Here is a 21,003-nt window from a genome sequence, read left to right as displayed (position 1 = left end):
TCAAGACTTGAGGTGGACAGCATAACTCCAGAGGCAAGGAACAGAAAAGGTGTGGAGGCTGCAGGCAACACTGCTAATGTGGGCTTCTCAGCTGCCTCAGGAATGGGGAAGGGCCAACAGGTAAAGTAATTAGCTTTGATCTTTGAATGATTTCATTTGCTTCTCTTCTGACAAGCAGCAGGTTCTATAACTTGAAATGTTTTTGTTTGTCTATTTTACTATGAAAAACCAATTGTTCTTATTCAGTGTAAGAATGGATTAGTTGGATGAGCTTTGAAGGAAAAAAAAAAGACACTAAGAGACAGGTACTGCATAATTTCACTCATAATGAGAACCTATAGTATAGCCAGATTCATAGATATAAAAAGTAGAATAATGGTTGTACGTGGGCTGTTTGGCTGGAAATAATAGGAGTTTTGTGTTTAATAGGTAGACTTTCTGCTTGAAAAGATGAAAGACTTCTGGAGATGGATGGTCGTGATTTATACCAATGTGAAGCCGCTCTACTACATACTTTAACAGTCCGTAAATGAGCAGATACTTGGGAACAAGGTGATAGGTAGAAAGCCCTAGACCCCCCCCCCCCACCAAGAAAAAAGAAAGAAAAGTAAAAAAACATGGAGAGAGAGGGGGCAGGAGGGACGAAGGAAGCTGATAGGTTTAAAGTATGCTGTGAAACTAGAAATCACAGCTCTTTAGAATTTATAGAAGACAAATGCAGAGCTAGAATAATTGTCTGAGTTGGTACCAAAACAAACTCCAAAGCAAGGAATTTGGAAGAGCTGATGAATTTGGAAGGTGGCCTCCAGAAGCTCTGCTAGGAGTCTGGAAAGGAGAAACAAAGAAAGACAGGCAATAAATGAGGTAGTAGCTTGTTACTGTGGGCAGCCAGGAGGTAGTGTTAAATAAGCCTGAGTTATTCTGTGTGAGAGTTGATGACACTTGATTTAGATGTTTTGGTGCTAGCGATGGGACCTTGAGGCCCATGTGTGCTAGGCAAGTCCTCTACTAGTATGCTATATCTGTAGTCTAGTGCACTGTGTGGATTATACATCCAGTCACGTCAACCATAAATTGACAACTGCCCTTGTGGGTATTGGGCCCATCTGTGGCCTGCTTTGAGTATTGTCTATGAGAGTTTGCAGAGGGCAGAGAAACCCAATAGGTAAATATTACATATACAGAGCTATAATCTCTACTTCTGTGCACACAAACAGGAGCTTTGCTATGAGACCTTTGGAAGCCCTAGGATATTAGCTAAAAAGCAAGGCTCTTGGCTTGAAAACTGGCCTGAAGTTGATTCCTGGTGCCCAAGCAGGAAATTCTAGCAGTAAATCAAGTCGGAATGAGCAAAAGGAGAAAGCTAGTTGGCAACGCAGATGAAAGGGGTATGCAGGAAACTGCTATTATGTGGGGAGATGACAAGACATGATTTTTTTCAGTGCCCAGTGAGTATATATACAATTAAGCTGTACGTTCTATTTTTAACTGTGGGAACTGGTTTAGAAAATATCATTAGCTAAATAGCACTTTATACAGTCCACTGGACACAGCCCTGTACTGCAACGGGCCATAGGCCTCAGACACCAAAGATAAAGAAACCAATATTCAGCTGATAATTTTGTGAGGTAATTACCAATCTGTGTTTTCACCCTTTGTCTTTCTTACATTTTACAATTCATTTATAAACTATAAAAAAACTCACTGTCTAGCAAAATGTATAATTCAGGAATAAAATTAGTATTGCTTTTCTTTTTTTTTTAAAGATTTATTTATTTATTATATATAAGTACACTGTAGCTGTCTTCAGACACACCAGAAGAGGGATCAGAACTCTTTACAGATGGTTGTGAGCCACCATGTGGTTGCTGGGAATTGAACTCAGCACCTCTAGAAGAGCAGTCGGGTGCTCTTAACCACTGAGCCATCTCTCCAGCCCTAGTATTGCTTTTCTTATGTACACAAATATAATATGTGACTAAGGTTCCTTATACATGCCATGCAGACACCATTGTCATTACATTCTGCACATGCATTTGGCGTATTCTTCACATGAAGCTGTGATTATTTTTGACAGCAAGTTTAAATAAACTCTCACTTTAAAAATTACCTGCAAATATTATTTGTCAATGCCATTAAGGTTTTTATCTGCCTTGTTTTAAAAAAATGTTTGGGGAAAGTGCTATAATTTTATGTATTAAAGTACATTAGTGTAAAGACTGGTTTAAAGTCTAAGAGTAAATACTTTTTTTATTTTTCTATAAAAAGATTCTGAAACATCTTAAAGCACAGATCTATTCAGTGGAAACTTAAAATTCACCAGTGCTTTTCATTTAAAGACTTTTTAAAATTTAATCTCAAAAAATCTTAAGACTTCAAGCCTCTTTCAAAGGAATTTGTCTTTAGGGAAGGAAGTCAGATTTAAAAGATATATGTAGCTGAAATATATCCTCCGAAGAACACAATAGCAGAAAATAATGAAGGGTTTTAACAGTTTTGGCAGCCTTTCATTATTTTTTCCTCAGAAAACAAGACCAAGAAATTAGGAAAGCAAAAGGTCCAAGTGAATTCTTTGAGTGGAGACAACATGCTGTTGCCTGGCTTACCTGCCTAGCATCACAACAGCTTTGTGCTTTCCCTCATTTCACAAACATGTCCAATAGAAGGTCAATATAGCAGGCTGGCAGGCTCACTGAGATCCACCAAACTCATTTTCCCTTTGAACATATTCTCCATGAAATTGGAGAATGAGTGGAGAAAAACAGAACACAGGCATCCATTAAGACCACATGATCTCTCCATCAGATGCTGACTGCTCTTGTGTGCAGCCATTTTCTGATAACACAAAAAGCCACTTTTGTGATAATCTGTTTATCCTAGTTTAAGGCTAGCAATATCAGACTATGGTGAGTTAAAAAAAATTAAGCAAGCAAAGGAGAGAGATCTTAGATTCTCAAACCAAAGTGATTTTCAGCCTCCAGACTTTATCCAGGTTCTTTAGCAGGTTCTCCTACTTGAAAAGAATACTTTAGTGCATGTACAAAAAAGAATTTCACTGGATGTGTGTGTGTGTGTGTGTGTGTGTGTGTGTGTGTGTGAGAGAGAGAGAGAGAGACAGAGACAGAGACAGAGACAGAGAGACAGACAGAGACAGAGACAGAGAGACAGAGAGAGACAAAGACACAGAAAGACAGAGAGACAGGGAGAGACACACAGAGAGGTTATTAAGATGAACTGTTTCCTGGTCGTTTATCCCTAACATCTATCATGAAGATGGCATTCAGCTAATGTTTTCTAAATGAAAGAACAATGGCAAATAGAACAGCATACTGCTACCCAAGTGTTGGATGGAGAATAAATAGAATAGCCTGAGTCACAAGATCAAAAAGTAATCTGCAATTTCCTTTTATAGATACCTCCATAAACAACAATGTCTGGGTTTTTTTTTTCAATCTGAGAGCAGAATCTTCAAAGTGCTAGACAGTATAATGTTAATCGTCTAGCTCCAGGATGTTGCATTTAGTGAGGTTTGGAAAAGTCTCTCTCTGTCTCTCTCTACCCTTCCCCCTGCCTCTTCCTCTCCCTCACTCTGTCCCTCTCTCTCCTCTTTCTGTCTATATGACTCTTAGAAGTATGCAGTACACATGCATGCACATACAATTTGTTGAGGAACTGAACAAAGTGCTCTTTCCAATGGACTTTAAATAATGGTGAACTGTAATTATGGGTATTTTTCTAACCATCTTAAAGATAATGAGCTAGGAGGTAAAGTTCTTGTCACCTAGGACTTCAAAGTCCTGAGTACCTTACTTTGGGTCCCCTCTCCATTTTACTGTTCATCACTTACACAGTGTTACCAACAGAAGAGTTATTCTTCCTATTGACTGTGGTCAACTTAAACTCAAACCTCTACTTAGAAAATTCTAAACCAAAGATGATGATTGCTGTATTTCTGCATCTAACAGAGATTCCTGAACATCCCTGGGTGGTTGTTTCCCTTGCCCAGATGTAAAACTAATATTTATTATTATTGTATTATTATTATTATTATTATTATTATTATTATTATTATTATTATTATTTTAGGATACTGTTCTCCTGGCTCACAAATTATTTGTTAAATCAAGCAGTGGGCTGTGTCTCAGTCACGGTGCATGTTGACTCAAAATGTTACAATATAGGGCTGAGGGTTAGCACAGTGGTAGAACATATATGAGGTGCCTGGCTCAATCCCAAGCACCACCCACCCTCTGCCTGCCATTGTTACAATCATTTTCAAAAGGATAAAATGAAAAGGTTACATGCAGTAACCCTACTGTGTCAGGCACAATTTTCCATTCTTCTAGTTCACTTGCTCAAATTCCTCGAAGACAAACATCCAATTTTTCAATCCTGCCACCTAAACCTGACAACCTCTCTTACAGCCTCATTTTCTTCCTTCTCGTTCTACCGCCCATTTTATAGTCAGTATCTTCAGTTCCTATTGGAAGACTTATGGGATGCTACATGAAAATGATGGTAGGATAAAGGGAAGAAATAGAGATACGCACCAACAGTGCTATTTTCCAGGAAGCAAGAATCCGTTAGGTCCAATATTATGGTCCATGACACATGAACAGACCTTGGCATCATACATCCAGTCTTCACAAATTATAGTTGCATGTTTCGTTATTTCTTCCTTAACTGCACTACCATAGATTTCTCTAATAAGTGAAGAAATCCACATTTGTACTATCTCTATGTCAAAGGTGCTGATTCTCTACTTTAAACCAGACCACAAAAAGTGCTGAGAGGAGCTGGAGAGATGGCTCAGAGGTTAGGAGCTCTGTCTGCTCTTCCAGAGGTCCTGAGTTCAATTCTCAGCAACCACATGGTGGCTCACAACCATCTGTAATGGGATCTGATGCCCTCCTCTGGTGTGTCTGAAGACAGCTACACTGTACTGATATACATTAAATAAATAAATCTTTTTAAAAATGCTAAGACAAGCAGATTCTCCAAAATGCATTTGAGCTGGAATATGGACCAGCCTCCATATTTTATCTTGTTCTGGGAATTCTATAGGACCAAAGAGAGGTCATCCTTTGAAAAATAGATCTATTCAAGAACCTTGAGCCTTAGCTTCTTTAACGTATGATAGCATAGATTTCATCCTTCGATGGCCTGTACCTTCAAACTGACTGAATCAGCCAGGTGATAAGAATATCTCCTGACATATAGATTAAGAACTCTGCTCAAACATTATCTGTTCTAGATTGGTGACCATGGAAGACGCCTCAGAGAGAAGTTTGTATGTAAAGCCTTGTCAAGAGTCAACATCTGCAAAAAGAAGGGAAGCATTTTGCTGAGGGAGGAATTCAACTGAGACACAGTCACAACAGGGAAATCAGAAAGTAGCTCTGAATTTGAGATGGCATTTTAGAGTCCATCTGGATTGAGACAAGATTCCAGGCCTCTATGCCACTACACTTGTTATAGGGTGGCTTCAGGGAAGGGCAACACTCGTGCATGAGTCCATTTCCTCCACCCACAGGCAATTACTAGAGAAATTTTCAACAGTGGGAATTCTCAGTCCACGTTGTCTGGATCTTCAACAGTATGCTACAGCGTCCTTTACACTGTCATTTTAAAGTCAAAGAATATACTAAAATTTCAATGTTTCAAGTATATTCAAGTTTAGATTTACATTTCAGACACTTAAAGGTTTATTTGAGAGGGAAATATTTGAATTTGGTGATGATCTCTTCAGAAAATACAGACAAGTTTTCCTCCAGTGTCTCTGAGACCCTTGAAATAAAGCTGCTGCCCAAACCCCCAGTGTGTCTTTTAACTTCATGTACATGTCTCTGAACACACTATCCTTCAGGGACTTCACCTGTGTCTTTACCTTTTTCTGCTTAATATATACGTTAAATGTATTGCCCATCCACATCCCCTTACATTAGTCCAGTTTTTACTAAATAGTGCGCTCAATAGAGGTTTGTTGAATAAACAAAGTAACTAAGCAATGAAGAAACGAGCCAACTTACTTTTCTTTGCCACAGTAACAGCAACAATAGGAAAATACATTGAATGAAATGGGAACAATGCATTTTAATGCACACCTTTATGTGAGCTTATCAGTGGTGCTTAACAAGGGCTGTTTGATTCTTACTGACCAGCATAGCATATAAGAGCCATTCTCAATCAGCTTATCTCATAGCTCTCCTAAGTACACTAAAATATATCATAGGATTTGAATGCAAACTGGAGAAGAAATTAAAATGTGGGCCATGAAATAGCTATTTGATCAGCTGTTACAATAGGCTGTAGATGAAGCCACATTTCTATTTTATCTAGAGGAGTCAAAATAATTGGTCACAGAAATGGTTGATTACAAGGCTATTTTCTTTTTTTTTCTTTTCTTTTTTTCGGAGCTATACCAAAACATATCAGTTAATTAATGATGGCAGACTTCTAGGAGAATGGGATAAATAGTATCCAACATTTTAAATAGTTATGAAAATATTTATTTCTAGTTAGGCATTGTAGACATGAGGTGTTGACTCACAGAAAAATTCACTGAAATTTGAAAAAACAAAATTATTTCTAAGAATTTCCTAAAGAAATATGATTGTGCAAAACAATATATATGTATAATAACTGACTAAAAAAGAACAAAAAACAATATTCAATAGATGAAGCATTAAATAAGTTGTAACACAATAGTATGAATTAATCTTATAAAGTTATCAAGATCATATGTGATCCCAGAATTCAGGGATGGGAGGGCAGGAAAACCTCAAATTTGAGATCACTTTGCACTGAATGACCTCAAGTTCAACATAGGCTAAGTGAGTACCAGGTAACTCTAAACTGTATTGTAAGGTCCTGTATCAACAAAACCAAACAAATATATGAAAATATCAAACAAAGGAAGAACATATAGGATATAAAAGAGCCAGTGTAAATATGTAGCCTTGTGATAGATTAAGTAAAAGAGGGAGACAAGTCTGCTGGAGCACTGGGGCCAGATGGGGTCCCAGCACTGAGAGTGGGATTAGGGGCTCCCATCTCAAACCCAGTAAGTAAGTTATCTTGAATAGTTACAATGCCCAGTAGTAGATGGCCAACACAAAATTACATGGTATTTTTGGAGATGTTTTTTGATCATACTGTTTTATATGGGAGTTTTTTAAATCTTACTAGTCGTGTGTGTGTGTGTGTGTGTGTGTGTGTGTGTGTGTGTGTGTGTGTGTGTCTTCTTGTGCATTTTGTTTTGTTTGTTTTGTTTCATTTGTGCTGTAGTGGTTTACTTCTTTTTTTATTTGCCTGGTTTGATTAAAGAGGAAAAGAAGACATGGAGTTTGGTGAAGGGGGAGGTGGGGAAGATCTAGGAATAAAGGGGGGAAACTACAATCAGAATATTTTATTGTATGAACATTCAATAAACATAAATAAATAATTAAAAGGATGTATATATATAAGCCTTCATAACATGCTATTAATTTTAAAATAAATAGTAATGACTATATAATATGTAGTTTCCATGAAGAACATAATGATTGAAATAGTAAGAGCAGGTAGCTTTTATGAGGTTCAATTATACATGATTTTCATTTCCTTCTTGTTATTTCCTGTAAATTTATAGATTTTTTCAACAAAAATATATTATCTCTGTTGTTTCTGTTATTAAAAATATTTACAGCTCTCTAAAAATTATTGTTAAAGCATACGTCACAAAGATGGCAAATAGATGGAACTAGAAAATACCATCCTGAGTGAGGTAACCCAATCACAAAAGAACACACATGGTATGCACTCACTGATAAGTGGATATTAGCCAAAAAGCTCGAATTACCCAAGATGCAATCCACAGACCACATAAAGCTCAAGAAGAAGGATGACCAAAGTGTGGATGTTTCAGTCCTTCTTAAAAGGGGGGAACAAAAACAGTTATAGGAGGAGATATGGAGATAAAGTTTAGAGCAGAGACTGAAGGAATGGCCATTCAGAGCCTGTCCCACCTGGGTAAGCATCCCATACGTATACAGCCACCAAACCCAGACAATATTGCTGATGCCAAGAGGTGCATGCTGCCAGGAGCCTGATGTAGCTGTCTCCTGAGAGGCTCTGCCAGAGCCTGACAAATATAGAGGCGAATGCTTGCAATCAACCATTGAACTGAGAATGGGATCCCCAATGGAAGAGTTAGAGAAAGGACTGCAGGAGCTGAAGGGGTTTGAAGAACAGCAATATCAATCAACCAGACCCCCCGAGGGTATTTTGGTTATTAATTAAATTGGATATTGATATTTCATTTCATCCTCCTGTTAGGTGACAATGAATCTTCTCAACTGTTTATTGCTATAATGTAGAAAACTGGGCTTAACCAATATACATGTGATAAAATTAAAAAAAAAAACAAAACAAAACCAAAATGCAACCTAAGACAGAAACATGACTGATAGCCTAAAAGAAAGAAACATAACTTCACATTCAAATGATGAGGCCACGACTCTACACATTCAACTTGTAAGAATTTTTAAAATGTTGGACAGATGAATTAAAAGAGGATGGTTGGGACTAGGAGCAAATAAAACTAAGACCTGTCAAGACACCTTCACTATTGTGCAATTCTGGAAAATGCAGCTTCTGAGCAAGCCAGAATGAAATATAATGATGTGAGAAAAAAACTGACACAAGAGCAGGGCTTAAACATTAGACATACTTCAGATGCAGTTAACACTGCATGTGACAGGGTGATTAATACTTAAATAGTGGCACCCATTTAACATTTGATGGAAAGAACCACTCCACAACATTGTCTCATGACCTACACACCTATGCCATGTCACTTAACCACCCATATATTACATACACTACTCCTAGGAAGCAAATAAAAGTGAAAAATAAAAATTATAAAAAATGAATAAAAATTTTATAAAAATAAAGCATTTATAGAAATAAAATCGGATGTTCTTGGACTTGAGATGTAGTTTAGCAATGGAACACATGTTTAGTAAGCATAAGGACTTGGGTTCCATTCCTAACACAACACAAAATGAAACAAGTAGTAAAAGAGGTGGTTTCATCTAATAGAACAACGTCAAGATGCTTTCATACTCAGAAATCAATGATTTTTCTAAAGCCAGTCCCTGAAAAGAATAAGGTCAAAGGAAGTTTATTTATCCCCTGGTTATTCAAACTCAAAAAAGATTTTTGCCCCTTTACCTTTTATGCTCTTGTAGCATCAGTCAGTTTTATGTAGATACCTTAGCCTAATGAATTCTTGGAAAGATGGAAATTCTGGGCTGGAGAGATGATTCATCAGTTAAGAGCATCTCTAGCTCTTGCAGAGGTCCAGGATCCAATTCCCAGCACCCACATGGCAGTTCACAACTATCAGTAACTCCAGTTTTCATGAATCCAACATCCACTTCTGGGATCTATGGACACCAGGTACATGCATGATGCACATGCATACAAGTAAACAAAACCCTAAAAATGGAAATGTATAACCAGAACAAAACTCCAAAGCATGTTGCAGAATGAAGCCACCAGTTCTTTGGGTCCACAGTACATAAGTACAAATAGAGACTCTCATACATTTTGGATCTAGCAAGATATTTAATCCTTCTTGTTTTCAAAAACCTTTCAGGGAATCATTACTCAATGACTTGTAAAAACAGCAAAGTCAGTATTTACTGATGGACCTGCTCCCACTTACAGAGAAAGATGCTGAAACAAGCACTGGCTTATACACATTGTACATCAGAACAGTTGTGATTTGTTGACAAGCTCAGGCTCCTCTAACTGTTGGGCTTACACATTTAGGTTAGCCCTCTTCCTTTGGGAGGTACATGGATAGCTCCAGTCTTCAACAGGTTTTTAACCTTACCTCAGAGCCTAGGAATTTTATTGGTTTAATTATATTTCTGGGGCTATGGAAGACTAGAGATAGGAACATCATAACATGTCCCTGATTTTGGCTCGTTTGGGATCAGATGAAGATTCACATATCCTTAATCTGATCATTTGACTTTTGAGGGCTCATGTACCCATGGCTGACCTGAAATTCATTGTGTACCTGAGGATGACTTTGGACATTTTTTTCTAAGAAGTTAATTCCACCGTCAAATTGGATAAATGCATATGTAGTTTTCTCTGACATTTTAAGCTAGCACACAAAGCAGTGGGCTTATTCTGCACTCATTCCCTTATGAAATATCCTTATGTTTCCATGTTCTGAGCACTGAGAACACAAGGTATGAATCACCATGCTTGGTTTATGCAATCCTGCAGATAGAACGAGGCAAGGGGCATTGTGCCTGATAGAAAGGCATTCTGCTAACTGAACTACCATCACAGCCCTAAACAGATAATAAAAATAAAATATAGTGGGTAAGATGCAGTAATGAAGACAGATCTGGGATACGATCAAGACTATCAGTATCATGGCTATCAAGCCTAGAGCTGAAAGTGAAGTTATGGGGGATTCTTACACAGGGTCATATGCACTGTATACTTTCCATTTGCTTTGGGTCCTAACTAATACCAAATATTATATTTTTCTCTTGTCACCTGTAATGATTTAATATCACCAATTTTATATACTGTTTAAGCTGAAGACAATTTAAGGCATATCAATATATATGTATGCGTGTGTGTGTTTAAATATTATATTTGAATATTAATTGAATATATAAGGAATAAATGTGAATTTGCTAAATTTTGGAGATAATACACCATTTGCTGTCATTGATATGTGGAAAAAATACTACCATCAATGAAATGGTGTTTGACAGAGTTTACTGTATCAGTGCTACTGGAAGCCTCCATTTGGAGAAATAATCTAGAAACTAAAGTAATTTCTTCAAGTTCAGCAGAGAAATCAGAGCCAGAGGCCACTTGTGTGTGTTATTTTGTAAAAAAAAATGTAGAAATTACTAGAACAATTGAGTTCCTCAATTATATGCCGTGGCATTTAAAACAAATTTTATCTATACATCACTTAAGGCAATTGTCCTATGAAAATCTGAGAACTTGTGGCCTTGTAGCCATGTGAGTGAATGATACCAGAGTGTAGTTCATTGTTGTCACTGCCCAGCTGGGCATGATGGCACACACCTGTAATTTCAGTGTCTAGGAAGACGAGGCCTGAGGATCTAGAGTTTAAGGACAGCCTGGCCATCAGAATGAGAACAAGTGTTTAACAAAATTACTGTTGTAGCAAAATGCCTCCACTGGACAAAGGTTAAAAGACTGAAATTTTCTTCTCTGGTAATGCTATGTTCCCAAGGAGCAGAAGAACTACAATGGAAAAAATGGAAACTAAACGAAATAGCAGGAGCCAATGCAAACGTTAACATCTGAAGGCACCAAATGAATTATAAATCTTTATACAACAATATGTTTTGAGTTCATAGTATCTGACACATTTTTCTCTCAGATATATCTTTAAAGTGAGTGTATGCTTTTTCTTTAAAGTCAATCACTGACTTCATAAATCATCTGTATCTGTGAGCAAAATAGCAGAACTTACAGGCAGCATTCCCCTTTATGATAACAGTCGTGTGGGGGGGCGCGAACATGAACTCACGTGCACAAGTAGATGCAAGCTAATTCCTCAAGCCAATTTCTCAGTCTGCTACCGGGTAAGTGGTCACTTTATAACCTTCCTATAAGAATAGCCAACATCTATTGGGCACTTCACAGATGTAAAATCCTTTTCCAAGCACCTAACATATATTTTTGTTTTATTCTTCTCGACCACTTTATGTAATAGATAATATAGATATTATTATTATTATTATTATTATTATTATTATTATTATTATTATTATTATCATTATTATCTCCAGTTGCCAGATGAGAAAATGAATGCAGGAAAAGGCTATTTTACCAAAAGGACCCAAGCTTATTAGACAGGACCAGGCTGTCCACAGTGCTAGCCACTGCTGCTGCCCCTATAGAGCAGGGAGATCAGATCTTATTGCCCAGCCAGATGGTGAGGATATTGCAGCCATTATCAAAGGCTCAGTTGTGCCTGAAGCTGACTCTGATAACTTTTGAGAATGGGCAAAGCCTCAGAAACTGTGTCTGTAGTGATGTGATTCTGCATACATTGTTCACTAACAAGCTTCTCCTGCCAAAATACCCTAGGTATAAGGGTATTGTTATTAGAACCCTAAGGACGCTGCCATGAAAAGTCAAGCATGTAGACAATGTTCAATACATGATCTCCCTTTATGTAATAAAACAGTAGCATTGACTGGATAATACTGTCTCTTGTTAATGCATTTGTCTTTTAGTGTAAGGAAGAAAGGAGTGGAGGGGTCACAGTGAGAACCACATCAGAGTTAGAACAAGAGCCTGGCTGGGGTGATGTCGAAGCACAGATCTATTCACAGATTTCTCCAGATTAGGCATCCAGTGACTTCCTCCAGCTTCTTTGATGGGAGGCTGAGGGATGGGCTGTGGCAGGACAAAACTGGAATTGGGCAGGTCCTTTTTGCTACTTGAATGTAAATCCCTTATTCTGTCACAACCTCCTATGTGTGTCACTTTCAGAAACTTATTGGCTGTTAAAAATTAAGTAGTTATTGCACTTAAAAGTGCCTGCTTCTGCTCTCAGGGTTTAAATTGGAGAACATTATGTCAATAGAAATAAGCCAGGTGAATGCCAGCAGCAAACCACTGAACTGAGAATAGAACCCCCGTTGAAGGAATCAGAGAAAGAACTGGAAGAGCTTGAAGGGGCTCGAGACCCCATATGAACAACAATGCCAAGCAACCAGAGCTTCCAGGGACTAAGCCACTACCTAAAGACTATACATGGACTGACCCTGGACTCTGACCTCATAGGTAGCAATGAATATCCTAGTAAGAGCACCAGTGGAAGGGGAAGCCCTGGGTCCTGCTAAGACTGAACCCCCAGTGAACTAGTCTATGGGGGGAGGGCGGCAATGGGGGGAGGGTTGGGAGGGGAACACCCATAAGGAAGGGGAGGGGGGAGGGGGATTTTTGCCCGGAAACCGGGAAAGGGAATAACACTCGAAATGTATATAAGAAATACTCAAGTTAATAAAAAAAAAAAAAAGAAATAAGCCAGGTACAGAAAGAAATGTAGTACATGACTTCGTTCATATTTGGAATCCAAAACTGTTAATCTGAAAGAAGAGAGCAAAATAGTGATCACTAGGGGATGGGGAGGGCAGGAGTTATGGTCACACAGTCAGAAAACAATCATATGTAACATGTTATAATGACATAAGTTATAATGTTCTATAGCATTACCAGTGGACTCCAGAATACAGTAAATTTTAAAACTATTTGAATTGCAGTTCTCAGGGCCTTGTGCATTCTGGGAAATCATTTTATTACTGAGCTACATCCACTACCACAAAAATATATTGCATAGTGCTAGTAGAATAACAAAAGAATGCAACACAAAGCAACACATATTTTCAAAAGAAAGAAATGTTAATCACTCTGGTTTTATCATATATAGTGTTAGAGTGTATAGGCATGGGGATGTGTGCATGTGCTATATTTTAGTTAACTTAAAAAACAAAGATTCATCTGGTTTATGTCAGATAACTTGGGTACAGGGCCCCACTCATGAAGCTATTTTATAATCCATTTATATGGTTTTTGAAGAGAGGATCTAGAAGTCTCCAAAAAAGCAATGGTAAGAAAGTGGGGACACAAATTACCCTAATTTGATTAGAACATATTATCTACTGCTATTGAAAATCATACTATCTCCTATAAATGTGTTCAATTATCATGTGTGAATTAAATTTTTTGAATAAGGTGATAAAATATTAACCATCTTGATTTGATCATTATAGACTACATATAGCACAACATACAGTTTAGGATTAAAATTACAATCAAAATTTAAAATATATGTATAAGAAAAACATTTGAAACATGACTATTTGTATTGCATGCAAACTTAATTTTTATAGTACAAAGATAGGGGCTCTATCTTGGAATAATTACATGTTCAAACTGTTTTTCAAAATGTTTGAGCTGAAACAGAATTCCATCACTGTCCACCTTCCTTTCTTCCCTGCAGTTCTTCCTGGCTGCTTTCCCTCAGATGGAGTTCAGTGGATTTTAGAAAATGAAAATAGAAAAAGGAAGCCTCAGCTGGCTCTATGTTCCTGATAGTAAAGTGAAGCAAATCACAAGTCCTGTTCTAAGCCTCTAAAGGGTTGGCAAAAGAGACGTCGTGACTCACAGGATTAACTGGAAAAGCAATGTGCTTCATTGTGGCATTTGCACACAACATAATCAGAGAAAGGACTGAAAGAGCTTGAAGGGGCTTGAGAACCCATATGAACAACAATGCTAACCAACCAGAGCTTCCAGGGACTAAGCCACTACCCAAAGACTATACATGGAGAGACTCTGGGTTTCAACCTCATAGGTAGCAATGAATAGCCTAGTAAGAGCACCAGTGGAAGGGGAAGCCCTGGATCCTGCTAAGACTGAACCCCAGTGAACGTGATTGTTGGGGGGAGGGCGGCAATGGGGGGAGGATGGGGAGGGGAACACCCATAAAGAAGGGGAGGGGGAGGGATTAGGGGGATATTTGGCTGGAAATTGGGAAAGGTAATAACAATTGAAATGTAAATAAGAAATACCCAATTTAATAAAGATGGAGAAAAAAAACATACCTTGATTCCATCCCCCATTACCTTCTCTGACTTTCCTCCCACATCCCCCTGGTTCCTTTCCTTTCCCCTAATTACCCCTTTGTACTTCCAGCTGCTTTTCAGAAATAGTCTTTCGTCTGCTTTATTTTTCACAGAGACAATCTTTTCCTTCACCACTCACTGAGAATTGATTTCCTAGAACATGTTTTGAATCATTTTTAATTTAATTTTTGTTCATTTTTACCAATCAGTACATCTTCTTTTCTAGTGAAAAGAGAAATGCTGAAGAGATGAATTGGTCATACAACATCATTTAGGCGAGTGCAAGATATAGGGCTCACCTGCACTTTGCGTGGTGGCTCACTATGCTTACTGGATACTACAATGGCCTTTCTGTTTCTCCTTGGCTGGGATGTACAAATTTTTAAGCACATTATCAAATCACTAATACCTTTTAACATTTTAATTTATAGAGAATTTCCCCCAATTTATTTTCTTCATCACAGAAAAGGAGTGGCTTGGCCATTAATCCCAAAGGCACCTCTACTCACAGTGCCCCTGAACTCATTATCCTTTATGACTGTGGAGGACACTGTATCCAAAGACCACCAGCAGGTGGCCAGCTCACTTTCCTAACCAGACTGATTGATCACTCACTAACAAGATTTGGAAGGCTACTTCGTGCTCCTGCAAGGATCTCAAGCAAGTACCTCCTGCCTCTCCTTTCCCAGGCCTCACAAAACCTTTCTCTTTTCTGTTTTGAGTTGGCCTTTGTTAGCTTTTATTTTGGTGATTGAGTGGGATCCACTCCAGAGTTGCAAGACAGTTTCCACGGTGGCAGCAACTCAAACATTAAAACTGAAACTTGGGACACAGGCAATGGGATACTGTTCTGCCAGCCAGCTCCAAGTGGGAGATTCAGTTTGCCCTGCCAATTTTCAGGGGGTAAACAATCTGCTCCTTCTGTGGTAGGGAATCACTTATAAGCAGACACATTTCTAATGAGCTATTCCTCAGTCACATGGAAATTTTGTTTAAGCATCAAAAAGAAAGTTATATATTAACTAGCTATACCCTCAGTGTGTCTCTGTGTTTATCCTAAAGGGAGTGATTAAAATTTGCTGACAGCTAACTTATCAGGGAATTATCAGATTGCTTTGAGTTTAATCATTGACAAAGTTTAAAAAACAGAGTGGAATTTGGAAACTATGAAATACAAACAATTTTTTAAATCATTTCCTGAGTCTAAAATCATATACTCCCCACTTGGCTCAGGCCATTTCTTCTATGACAGTGACTTTACGTCCTCTACCATGCACATCTGTGGCACCATTTTTTTGTCCCAGTTTCCAGCTGTTAGATTTCTGTTCCAGAGTGTCTTCCCAGCACTTCTCATTCCAGCTGTCCAACTTTTCAGTTCCTTCTCATGCCAGCACTTTCTCCGTATTCCCACTCATCTCATGCATATCTTTTATGAATTAAAAATTAAAAATTATAAAAGTCTCTCTGCAATTTATCTCTAGTGACAAGAAACAAAGGTTGATCTCTGAGTTCAAGGCCGACCTAGTTTACAGGCTGAATTCCAGGTCTCAAAAACCCCAAAAATGAACTTGGAAATTAAAAAAAATTTTTTTTTGTTGTGTAACCAGATTTTCCTCATAGTCTTTCTGCCTGCTGCAGCTTTCCAAATGCTGGAATCATAGGCTTGAGCCACAATGCTAAGATCCCACCTGACCTTTTAAGTTTTGTTTCTGTCAAACCTTTTCCCCATTCTTCACACTAAAATTCTTTTTAAGAGGTTTTCATTTTTAAGTTTTTTTTCCTAGTTTCTGTACCTTTATTAGGGGAATACATCACATTTTTTTCAAGTATACTTTTTTGTTTTTACAAAATTTCACTAAAAGTTCAATTATAAGTTCAAATCATAAATTGAATAAGAAGTTTACAATAGAGAATGTCTACATATGTATAATTTAAGTCTAGATATTTGAGCCACAGGGCAGCCTGGGACTGGGCGTTCTGGTCACCATCTGTGCCTTCTAACATATCCCCTTTCTTTTCCTCTCTTCAACTCCTCCCATTCCCCTTCTTGATCCCTTTCAAATTCATGCCTTATTGATTTCATTTTATATATACATATAACATACACACGTATACATTCAAATGCATTAAATATATAAGCATAGTCACTCAGTTTGTTTAACCTTACTCGAATGTACATGACTTGAGGGCTGGCCAAAAGTGTGTTAGATAACATATTTGGAGGCTCTTCCCTCCTGCTCCCAGTCCTTTGCTGCTTGCAGTTTTTTGTCAAGGAGTGGGGACCCATGAGATCATCCTTCTCAGTTAGCCTATCAGTTGGTGTTGTACTTGCCCATCTTGCTTAAGCAGCAATATTGGTGAGGAATCATGGAGGAATCTTCCCTGTCATTTCCGGGAAACACAACCTTATAGCAGATCTCCTGGTTCTTTGGCTCTTGTAATTCTTCCCCTTCTGAAATTCTCACTATTTTCTGAACATACTACAATGTCCTTTCCTGTGTCTGATTATATCAAGTTATTCTTTAGAGCATGATCCACTCCTGTTTGGGAAGTGTTCACATATTATCTCAGATTCTAATGCTTTCTACAATCACCTTCCCTAGAATTTTTTTTTGTGTGTGCTACTAAAGCACCTGCCATGGGTCATTATTTTAATTGTTCATGACTCTGCCTTTTGTGTATACTTATGAGGGCTCTAGGATCAACAGCCCTGTGTTCATGTTTAATTTTCTTTGTGTCAATATGGGGATGGGAGAAAATGCTCATTAAATAAAATAGATCCTTGCTTTCACACACACAATCTCCCTTGAGTGTGCAAGTGTATGTATGTGTGTATACCTGTGTATGTATGGTGTGCATAATCTGTGTGTGTTGTTGTGCAAGTGTGTGTGTGTGTGTGTGTGTGTGTGTGTGTGTGTGTGTGTGTGTGTTTAACATTTAGGTACTGTCTATTTTTTTGAAGACAGTGTTTCTTGTTGGCCTGGGTTTATGAGTTTGTGCCATCATACTCAGCTGTTTTGTTTAGATTTTGATATATGCTTAAGATTTTTTTACTTCATGTATATGGGCAGTTGCCTGCATGTATGTATACCTGAAGCTGACAGAGTCCAGAAGTTGTTAGATTCCTTAAAACCAAAGTAATAGACTTTTTTGATTTGCTATGCAGGTACTGGGAATAGAACCCAGGTCTTCTGCAAGGGTCATCTCTCCAGCTGCACCTACTGTTTTTTTTTTAAATTGATAAATTTTGACTTATATTTGTGTGTGTGTGTGTGTGTACATGTATAATTCTCTAACCATTATCTCTTATCTCCCTCTTATCTCTATCAGTCCCCACATCACTGACACCAGTCCCTTTTATACTTTTGGTTTTCCTTTGTGATGGATTTGTTTTAACCTGGGCCATATGCATAACCAATGGTTTTGAACTCCCTATTGAAGCCTGGCGTGGTCAGCAGGGAGAACTCTGCTGAAGCTAATGGTTTTATCCCTCTCTCTGAATCTATCAATAACAAATAGTCCAGGCTGTTAGGCCCTGGAGCCTCTCCTCCATCCATATCTGACTGCTGATGGGCCCCTTCAGAGCCAGTGCATGCATCTGCAGCTGCCGTGAGTTCAGGATGGCAACTGCTTGTCTCCTGCAGTGGATAACCTACTTCCTGTCTTCAAGCTCTTGCATCCTTTTCAGCTGTGTTTTTACATAGGTTCTAGGAATCAACCTCAATTCTCATGCTTATGCAGCAAATGCTTTACTGACTGAGCTATCTTCCCGGTATTTTTAATTGGCTAATAAAAATGATATAGAACTAGGGGTGTAGTTCATTGGTAGAACACTTAACTGAAATGCTAGAGGCCTGTGTTTCATTTCTAGCACAGCAGAAGTACATTATTTCTAGGGTAGTATATGATGTTTTGATATACGTATGTACAGAATATTTAAATGAGAATAGCATTTCTATCTGCTCAGACATTTGTTATTTTTGTGATGAAAATATTAATAATTCTTTTTAGTTCTTGTCTTAATATACAGTGCATTTTCCTATCTATAGTTACTATACTGGAAAACAGACCATAAGAAATCATGTCCCCTTACATTGTCCTTTAGATATCTCAAGTCCTTTATTAGATATATGATAGATAGATAGATAGATAGATAGATAGATAGATAGATAGATAGATAGATAGATAGATGGATAGATAGATGGATGGATGGATGGATGGATAGATAGATAGATAGATAGATAGATAGATAGGTCTTTTCTTATTGTTTAAAACAGGGTCATATTATAGGAGGCTCAGCTTGAACTTTCAGTCCTCCTATGCTCCTGCTTCATTCTTTCCATTACTGGGAATCTGAATGTGTACAACCTTATACAATGCTCCTTCATTTTGACACCTTCATTGCCCTGGGTGCCACATTTTAGACTTTTCAAAATCAGAACTCACAGTTTTTCAACTCCCCTCCACAATGATCGTGTAAACTGACTGGGATTAGCTGGCGTTTTCTACAGGTAGCAGATATTGCAATTGAATAAGTCTCAGCCTTGAACCCCTTGCTTTCATTAGAACAATGACAATACCATACAAAATTCTGGACAAAGGGCAGTCTCTTCCTCATCCTCTTGTTTTGATCAGTTAATGCAGAATTTCATCCTGCTTTATAAAGCCGGTTAAATTATATATATATATATATACATAATTATATATATATATATATCCTATCTAGGATTAACACGAATAATTTCAGTGAGTTCGAAGGTTTAAAGAAAAGAGACTTTGGATATAGCTCAGTGGCAGAAGCCTTGCCTGGTGTTGGTGGATCTCTGGGTTCTATTCCCTGCACTAAAAATATAAGCATATAGTTGAAGGTTTGAAGCATAAATGAGAAAAACCAAAGTAATGGGGAAGAAGTAGAAAACCCATGAAGGCACTTTAAGAAAATGAAGGACTTTGGTTAGTGGCCTAGAAGGGAAGTTTCAATTTCCCACAGGATAGAGTGTTGATCAAGGCAGTGTCTGGAGCAGAAATATTTCTAGGATATGGCTCCTAGGTGGGGATATTTTTAAGTCCAAGCTTCTCTTGGAGAGAAGATGCCAAAATGATTGCCATGAAAACTGAATTTGTGTCCAGCCTTGCCATTTTAGGACCCTGTGCTCACCCATCAATGCATCTGCAGTACTGGGCTGCTTGGCTGCTGTGGATAAGCTCACCATGGCTGGTGAGACAGAGGTATTAGCCCAAAATCTGGCCCAAAGGTGAGGAGGGCAAACATGAAAACACAAACCAAGATCAGCATCCACACAATGCTTGTTTGTGGTCTCTAGTTCCTGGAGAGTTCAAACACTCTGTCCTGTGCTCATGATAAGAAGAAAGGAGGGCCCTTGCTCCATATGGCCAATCAAGATAAAGTGAAGGCAAGTCTCTAAACAATTATAGATTTTGACAGCACCTTCATTACTGTTCCAATAATAGAACTCCCTTAGAGTCTAAGTGTCTCAGTTAAGCTGGCTATGCTGAGAACATTGCTTATTCTCACCAACCCTATGCCATGGAGTCTGCCTGGCCATCTTTAGAGTCCCATTTCTCACAGGGGTTCCCCATTTCCCACTTCTGGCTTCTGTGCTTCTTGCCCTTGCTATGTCCATAGTTTCTCTATGGATAGGCAGACTTTGTCCCTATATGGACTTGAGAATCTAGTGGCAGTTCAGTCACCCTAGGATACTCAAGGAGAAATGGCATGGTGAAGTGAGGCTAGAGGAAGCATTCACCAACAACATGTTGGCTCCATCGGATCCACAGCCATCGAGGGACCACAAGGAATTCCCGAAGTCCCTATGATCCTGGGCAATTGATTGGTCAGAATCTCACCTTTTCTTGTTCAAGGCCACTTGCTCAGTGTCAAGATAATAACCTGTTGCTTGCCTGTTTTGAGTGAGTACAGTGTCTAGGTCATCCTGGAACCAATTATTGACCTTTGCAAGTCCCCCAACCCCAGAGATTGTCTCCAATTTCCCCTTAGCTGAAAAATTCCAGCAAGCCTAGCAGTGTTCTTGAAGGAAAAGTCCGAAGTCTAACTCCAAACCCTCAACATGCTTCCATTCTCCCACTCGTGGCCCAGGGATTCACTAAATCCTTTCCCCAAGAAGAACGCAGCTACACAGTAGTTCAGTTCTGACCCAAAGAGACAGCCTCGGGTACACCTACAGTCTGTGTTCTAGGGTCAGCACCCCCCCCCCACTTTGCCTTGCCGTCCTTTCTTGAGCCAGCCACTTTTCTGAGAACGGAGATAGCTCTAGCTAGCTCACAGAGGCAA

General features: G+C 38.5%; 1 protein-coding gene across 1 annotated transcript in view; it reads right to left on the bottom strand.

Annotated features, from left to right (window-relative positions):
• Positions 1-21,003, bottom strand: part of Maob (monoamine oxidase B) — a 103,661-nt gene that overhangs the window by 82,544 nt on the left and 114 nt on the right.

Source organism: Rattus norvegicus, chromosome X (genome assembly GCF_036323735.1).
Source record: "Rattus norvegicus strain BN/NHsdMcwi chromosome X, GRCr8, whole genome shotgun sequence".
Taxonomy (NCBI): Eukaryota; Metazoa; Chordata; class Mammalia; order Rodentia; family Muridae; genus Rattus; species Rattus norvegicus.
The sequence above is the reverse complement of the archived record's forward strand: the minus strand, read 5'-3'. Positions and strand labels throughout refer to the sequence as shown.